Below are 8,480 nucleotides of genomic sequence, written 5' to 3'. Positions count from 1 at the left end.
ATATATATTATATTATTATTATTATAAAAGCACGAATAATTTATGTTAAATATTGAACGACTAAAATATCCTTCAAACATTGATCGATTTTTATACCCTTAAATATTTATATTATTTAAGGATATAATTGTAAATCACCTAAGACTGGAACTCTTATCGATTTAAACTACACATACGACAAGCCTACAAAGTTGATTTTGGATCAAATTCTTCTGGACATCTAGCCTACCAAGCCTACAAAGTTGGTTTTCTAATATTGAAGTAACTCTTCAAGGCGTTTTAGCTCAACACTCTATATTCTTTAGTAATGGTTATCCATGCATTTGGGGTGGAGGCAGAGTGCGGGACGCGAGTTCGGCCGAACCCAGTAGCTTTTGTTCAAAATATATGTTTGTCTTATGAAATCTATTGAATACATACCACTTATTAATTTAGAACCCAGTAATTTAAAAGTATTACAATCCCGAACCCATAAGGTTCAAGTCTTGCTCTGCCTCTGCCATGCATGTGTTGGTTAGTATTTTATGTAGATTATATTTTTGAGGCAGTTGATATAGTGTTATAGTTTAGTTTCATATTCTTTACGTGTATGTGTTATCCAATTTTTTGCCTTTTTTATTCTTTTAAAATAGAGTATACACTGGACAAAATAGTCATTTAATTTATTTTCTTAATATTTAAAAGTTTGATATCAAATAAAATCTTTCTCATTAAGTCTTTCCTAAACAATGTTTCTTTCGTCCTACTTGGAGATCAAGTTAGTTGTGGAACCCAAAATTTGATGGAGAGGATTTTTAACAATCCGAATAAAAAAAAGTAAATTAAAGAGCAAAGGAACAAAGTAAAGTAAAAACAGAAACTACGCCAACTTCGGAGTTTTACCAATTAGGATGGTTATATTAGAGCTTGTATATGACTTCCATGTCTAATATGGAAACCCTTTTATATAACAGACCTAATTTGAATAGAACTCGAATGCGTACCTTATTTTGACGTAAAATTTGAATAATAATACCACCCTCAAATACCACCTAAATGAACCCATATAGAATATAGACTTCTACTTTCAGTTTTAATTTCAATTGAATAAATACATATTTAATACATAAATGAAATTTTTTATTACGATTACCGTTCTAAGCACATCGTAAGCTGTGATGTAGGTTGATTGAGAGATAGCAAGAATTTAGATAATAGAAATATTAACTCTTGAATTCTTTTTTCTAAATTTTAAGAAAGTTCGAATTATATATTGGCCGTTCTTTTTGTTCATCCGTGTAATAACTAAAGACTAATTATGATAAAAACAATAAAACTTTAGTATTAATTAAATTATTATTCAGATCCCGCACTCGTCAACAACATAACATCATAAGCTGCACGAAATCAGTTCTTTCTTTTTTTTTACAAGAATTAGTCGCATTTATTATTGTAGATGTCCAATATCTATTGATCTCTTACATTGCTTTTTATTTTTCCATCTTTATCTTCTCAGTCCTAGGGATTTACGTGCCAGGCACGTATATAGAGACTAGTTTATATTAAAAGCACGAAGGCCATTAGCGAAATGTCGTTCGCCTTTTTTATCCTCTAAAAGTAGATTTTATGTTGGACAAAATTATAATTTTAATTCTTTTTCCTTATTTTTAGGAGTTCTAAGTCAACTAAAAAATTGGTTTTAAAATCTATTCCTTATCTCAATATATAGAAAGTCCTATTTTGAAATCGATTGGATTTTTCCTTTATATAAACACTTCCCTAGGAAGGTAACAAAACCTTCCATGTTTATTTTTTCTAATAAAATATTAATTTCAGAATAAAAAAAATAAAGAAAAGGAAGTGAAAAGGGAAAGAAGTACATAAGAAAAGGATTTGCGTTTTTTCACTCCTTTGGGGTTGCGTTTTTAACTCCTTTTTAGTTTTTTATTTTTACTTCATTATTGATAGTTAATATAACTAAAACGAAAAATGATAAAAAATGTTTATATTTACAAATGAACAAAGAAAATGAGTAAATTAGTATGGGCAACTTAGTTAAACGAACTTTCTTATATTATAATAGATGGATTAAATGCATTGTTATTCAAAAATATTATAATAAAGGAGGTAAATGTATCATCGTAATCATAGAGGATATTAGTATTATAAACTCAAACATGGAAGTCTCTAGAATTATCCCTTTTGTTTATTAAATTTTTTCTTATTTAAACTATGCAGGAAATCTTAATAATGATGAGTTTAAAATTTATAACTTAAACATAATATGAATTATTTTCTTATTTGAACAATATATCATAACAGAAGTTCCTTCCATGTTATCTTCGTAAACTATATAATGAACTTTAATATATTTTTACTTTATATTTAAACTACTTTCCTACTCAAATAATATTTTTCATTCATTAGTGTTTGTATTATATTTGAAATAACACTGAAAATTAGAACAAATAACTAAAACGATATTTAAGGATATAAAAGTGAGAGGGAGAGGGAGAGAGAAAGAAAAGGTGGTCGGCAAGAGTCAATAATGATTATGCAAACACAAAGATCCAAGGGTGAATTATCAAATCGATTCTTCTACCTACAGGTTATAGGAATAGAATTTTTAGTAGATAAAATTATATTACATTTAAATTTAGGAATGAACAATATTAAATAATTTAAATCAACAAGGAAATAAATTATTTCCTTTAATGTTGACAATAAATTATTAAATCTTTGAATTAATTAGTTAGCTAAAAACTCTAATTCATATCTTTTCTAAATTATGAAGCTCCTTGTCTGTCGTATATTTTATTTTCCTAGGAACACAAGAATTTTAGAGGAAACTATAGCAGTTTTGTCTTTAATTTGGATTTTGGTTACATTTAATAATTTTTATTATTTTAAGAGCAAACTTTTTGGGAAAAAGTCTATAAAAATATATTTTAAAAAGGGCAATAACAATCATAATACGAAAAAATGCATGAAGTTATTCTTAAAATGTCACCATTATATGAATTTTCTTTCAAAATTTTGTCTCTGAACTTCAAAATGAACTTAACATATGCATAATACACATGACATTATGATGTAGAGAAAAATTAAACTGAATGTCACAAACGTAAAATAAGAATTATGGGTAAAAATCAACATTCATCATTTTCTGAACATATATTTTTTATTTAATTTTTATTTATAACTCAAGCACATTTTTATTTAAGTGACTTTTGAAAATTATATATATATATATATATATATATATATATATATATATATATATATATATATATATATATATATATATATATATAGGATATACGCGTAACGCGCGTACCATAAAACTAGTATAACTTAAAATATTTTAACAAAAAGTATTCTATATGTTGTACTAGACCATACATTATAAGAACTTTAACTTTCATTTTCCAAAACACATCTCATTGTGGTTTTGAAATGGTAACTCACTAATCAAATAGAAAAAGAAAAAAAGATGACTAAAATAAAAATAAAATAAAAAAGGAACTTGCTTAGAACAAGAACTTCGATCAATTGTTAACGTGCTACCTAAACATTTTAAGTACTAGGTATTCTTTTTATCAAATACCAACCAACAACTGTATATAGCAATAAAGCTAATTACATGGGTCTACCAAATCACTATCCAGCTAGTTCATTGTCTCCATGATACCATAACCAAATACTTTTCAGGATTGTAGTGCAGGTGGAGGTGACTGAATATAGGCGCGACAAATGTTCCTAGGATATCACAATCACTTAATTTACTATAAGGGCCTAAAAATTTCGATTGATAAAACATTATTGAGTATATATATATATATATATATATATATATATATATATATATATATATAAGAAATTGATAAATCATTTATTATATAAAGAGTTACACCAGTAGAGGAGAAACTTTTTTTTTTCATAAGTCATTCTCAATTATAGAATTATAAATGAAGAGTTAAAATTTTGAAAAGAAAATTTATAGGTAACTAATGAAAAGGGGAGTTTTATAGCTCTACCCACAAAAACTAAACTAATTATCCTTACCTACCTATTAGTTTTTCTACCCACCAAACTAATTACCCTTTTTACCCATTGCAGTTTTTGTGGGTAATATTATTAGTAAAAGGAGATAGGGGAATCGTGATTGTGGCTATGCTTTCATAAAGTTAAATGGAAAGTCATAAGAGGCTACTGTTAAACCGTGAGATTAAATTGTGCCCATAATTATTCTTGACACATTACATAAGGAGGAGGGAAGCGAGAACCTGAGAAAGCCAACAAGAGGTGAAATCGTAGGCTGCCCACAAAAGTTAAGTATCGAGAAGAGAGAAATAATTTTTTTCCATCATTTACTTCTAATACAATAAATAACATCTCCATGGAATTCCATCTAACACCTAACTTTGTTAAAATATTTAAAAAGGATCCAGTTAAATTTTTTTAAAAAAATTAAAAAATGACCCATTTATAACATCATATTGTATATTATAACAGTATATTATTGTAATAAACTATATACTATTGAATTCTATATTGTATACCAAAATAGCATACAATATATGAAAATGATATTTTATGTTCTTCATCAACATTATACTATTACATTAAAATAGCATACTATTATGGTATATTGTATACTATTACAACATATTGTTGCAGTATAATGCACATTATTACAATATACCGTTACAGTATATTATATACTATAATAGTATACGGTTGCATTATAGCTTTATACTCCTACAGTATATTGTATACGATAATGGTATATTGTTATGTAACTGCGTTTTTCGATTATTATAGTATATCGTTGCAGTATATTGTATACTATAATAGTATATTATTGCAATATAGCTATATACTCCTGCAACATATTGTATACCGTAGCAGTATATTATTAGGTAACTGGTTCTTCCTCGATTTTCAGCTAAAAGATTTGATCTCAATCACCTCAAATCAACGTCAAATCTGATTAAATTTCAGTATGAACTTCTAGAAGGTACTATAAGAAATACTTAATAACACCCACTTTGAATCAAACAAGAGATCTTCAAAAATAAAAATTGAGCTTCAAGCCAATAATGGTGGATATTCAAACACATATAAAAATTCAGATTTGAGAAGCTTACTCGAAGGTACTATAAGCAATATTTTATAGCACCCACATCGAATCAAATAATAAAACTTCAAATTCAAGAGCTTCAAGCTCAACAATGGTGGGTCTTCATACACACACAAAAATAATAAGAAAGGGAGGTAGAGCAATAGTTTGGGTTGACCCTCTTAATGAAGATCGATCTGGCAGAGAAGAAGTAGATCCATTCAACTCCACTACCAGGTAAGCTTGCAAAAATGAAGCCGAATGTTTTTAACACTCTGTACTTCAAATGAGAAGGCAAATAGCTAATGGGTGGGCCGGGTAAACAGTTTAGGCTGAATAGGCAAGAAAAGAGGAATTTTTACATTCCTATACACTATATGAAACTATATTACCCTCTCTACTCAAGTTTTACTATAATTATATTTTATATACCCAAAATAACCCTCCCTAACTCTACCGTATATTCCCACTCCCCCCACGTTTCTCTCTCCACATTCCACCCCCTCACCCACGTATCTTGCATTCGCCCCCGATTTTCTCTTTACAAATCTCAGAAATCCTCCATTAACGCCTATTTCATCTCTTCTTCAAAAACCAGACGTAATTTTTACTCTTACTCAAAATTCCTACTTCCATTAACGTTTCTGATTAGCTTGATTTTCAATGAAGAAGAAGATATCTTCAAAGAATAGCCCTACAAAAGACAAAGGAGCAGATATTTCTTCATTTGATTTGGGTATTTTCTCAGCAAATTCATTCAAAAAGGCTTCAAAATCAGCTCAAGCAAAAGAAGAGAACAAGCCCAAGCTTTCCCCTCGTGAAGATAGGGCAGAAGCTCGAACAAAGCAAAAGCACGATATTGATGCTGGTGAATCTTCGATACCTGTCAAATCTGCGAAAAGGAAAGGCAAATAGAATGATTTCGATGAAGATTTTGTCGAAGAAGAAGCTGCCATTAAAGTTGCAAAAAAAAAAAATTAGAGTGTCTCCTAATATAAAAGCTTCAAAAAAGAAGAAAGTTCAAAAATCTTCTAAAACTGTTCTCCAACAGTCATTGGTGAAGGTAAGAATTTATTAGTTTCAAAAATATATTTTTTTAAAAGCTAAAAAATTTTGTTCTCATTCTTATGAACCTATATAATGTTTGATTTTGTAGTTTGTAGTAATTTTGTCTACATTGTGTAGATTTATTGTAGATTTATAATTCCTGATTGTAGATACATTTTTATATAAATATTTGCCTTGTTTTAACTCTATTTAAAGATTGTTGAAATTTCGTAATAAAATTGTAGTTATATTGTTATCTGTTTTTGACTCTGTTATGTAATTGTAACTGTATTGTATTAAAAATGTAGATATTTTATTTTTTTAGGTTTGAGCCTTGTTTTAATAAGGAGTTATTCCTTTTTGCTGCAGAATGGACCTGTTTTGCACCTCAGAATGTTGATTATGGGGTCGTTAGGTTTCATACATTATCTGACCCCAGTATTCCTTGCCAAATTAAAGATTTATTGTCTGCAAATGGTTTAAAGCTTTTCAAGAAGACATGTTTTGGTTATTTGCTTTCATTGCCCAGAATATGTATGCAAAATCAAGCAATTCATCTTCTAATGAAGTATGAATTGAATGCATCTGGTTCTGACTATTTTTCAGTAGAGATAAAGGGTTAGAGGTTGAATTTTGGCTTGAGAGAGTTTGCCTTGATAACTGGTCTAAAATATTTTACGGAAATGACAGACTTTAGTTACACACCTACATATGACAGTAAAATAATGAGAAGCTATTTTCCGAACAAGGAAAAAGTTGAGAAGTCATACTTAAAACAAATTGTAACCAGCAAAAGTTGGTTGAACGACGAGGATGCAGTCAAGTTGTGCATTCTATATCTCTTAGAATTCTTCCTCTGTCCTTCAGACAAAGACAATGCAGGGTTGGTAGACCATTTTAGGTTTTATTTGGTGGACTCGGGACAGTATGCGAACTACGCATGGGGTATTGATTCTTACAAACAATTGCTTCAGTCTGTTAGGCACAAACTCAATCCTTCTGTTCATTCGTATCTCATTCGAGGATTTGCACTAGCTATGCAAATATGGTTGTATGAGTGTTGCTCTACCGTCAACATTGATATAGCTACAAGAGTTGTTAATTCTATCCCTCGCATACTTAGCTGGTCAGCTAGTAAGGACAAGATATGGTTATCTGCAATTGAAGATAGAATGATCAAACCTGCATGGATCAAGGTAAATGGTTTTTACTTATGAGCAGATAATTTAATACAAATTATCTACAACTTTTATACATATTATTTCTAAGTCAAGTTCATTTCTTTTTTTTCACTCAGTTCACCAACATAATTGAAGCACCGGAAGAGCTTTCTAGAATGTCTTTGCCTGATAAAGTTGAATACATACTTGAAGAAGTTGAAACCAAGTCCGAGGCTCCGAAAGATGCTGCATCTCCATCGGGACACAAGCGGTCAATTGGAATAGAGGACAAGAAAGATATTCTGAAACAAATTAAAAAATTAAGAAAAGATGTTGACAAGTAACATATATAGATAATCTTGGATGGTTTCTTTAATTTATGTTAAGCCAATGTTTTCATTAACTCTTTATATTTTAATATGTAGGTTGGTTTAGATCTTGGATCTTTCAAGAAAGATGTTTTTGAAGAACTATGTAGCATTCGACTGCTACTCGATGACTCAATCAAGGCTGTTTGTAGGCGATAAACAGTCAAAAGGATAACATTGATGTCAAGGTAATATTTAAAATATATTCATTTAACAGAACAATTTTTATCACCTCTAAGTTTATATTATCGTTCATAAAGTATATAGCCTAACAAATTAAAGCCTGCAGTTTGCTGGGTGTTCTACAAAAATTGCTGAGCAATCAAAAGAAAAGAACAATCAACATTTTTCGTGCAGTAGTGATAACCCAGCGCATGCCAGAAGCAGTAAAAAAAGGTATGTACAACATATCTACATTATATACAATATATCTATAATATATATATACATTATATCTAAAATATGTATAGACATATCTATAATATATCTACATTATGCCTACATTATATCTACACAGATTTACATATCTATGTAGATGTCTACAATATACCTACATATTGCCTAATAATTCTATAAACTAATGTGCATTATAATTCAAATGGGTTTCTTAGATATAGGACATGTGAATGACATGGAAATTAATGAGAATGTTCCTGTACGTGTTGATTTATTTTCTCATTTTGAAGGGGCAATTGATGAAGAGAATGCAGGTATGAGTTAGTACATGTTATCATCACATTTCCCAATAAACTTAGTTGTTATCATATGCATGACATCATTTCAATAAATTTACTACATTTAAAC

The sequence above is a fragment of the Nicotiana attenuata genome, chromosome 7 (genome assembly GCF_001879085.1).
Source record: "Nicotiana attenuata strain UT chromosome 7, NIATTr2, whole genome shotgun sequence".
Taxonomy (NCBI): Eukaryota; Viridiplantae; Streptophyta; class Magnoliopsida; order Solanales; family Solanaceae; genus Nicotiana; species Nicotiana attenuata.
This window is presented reverse-complemented; position numbering follows the sequence as displayed.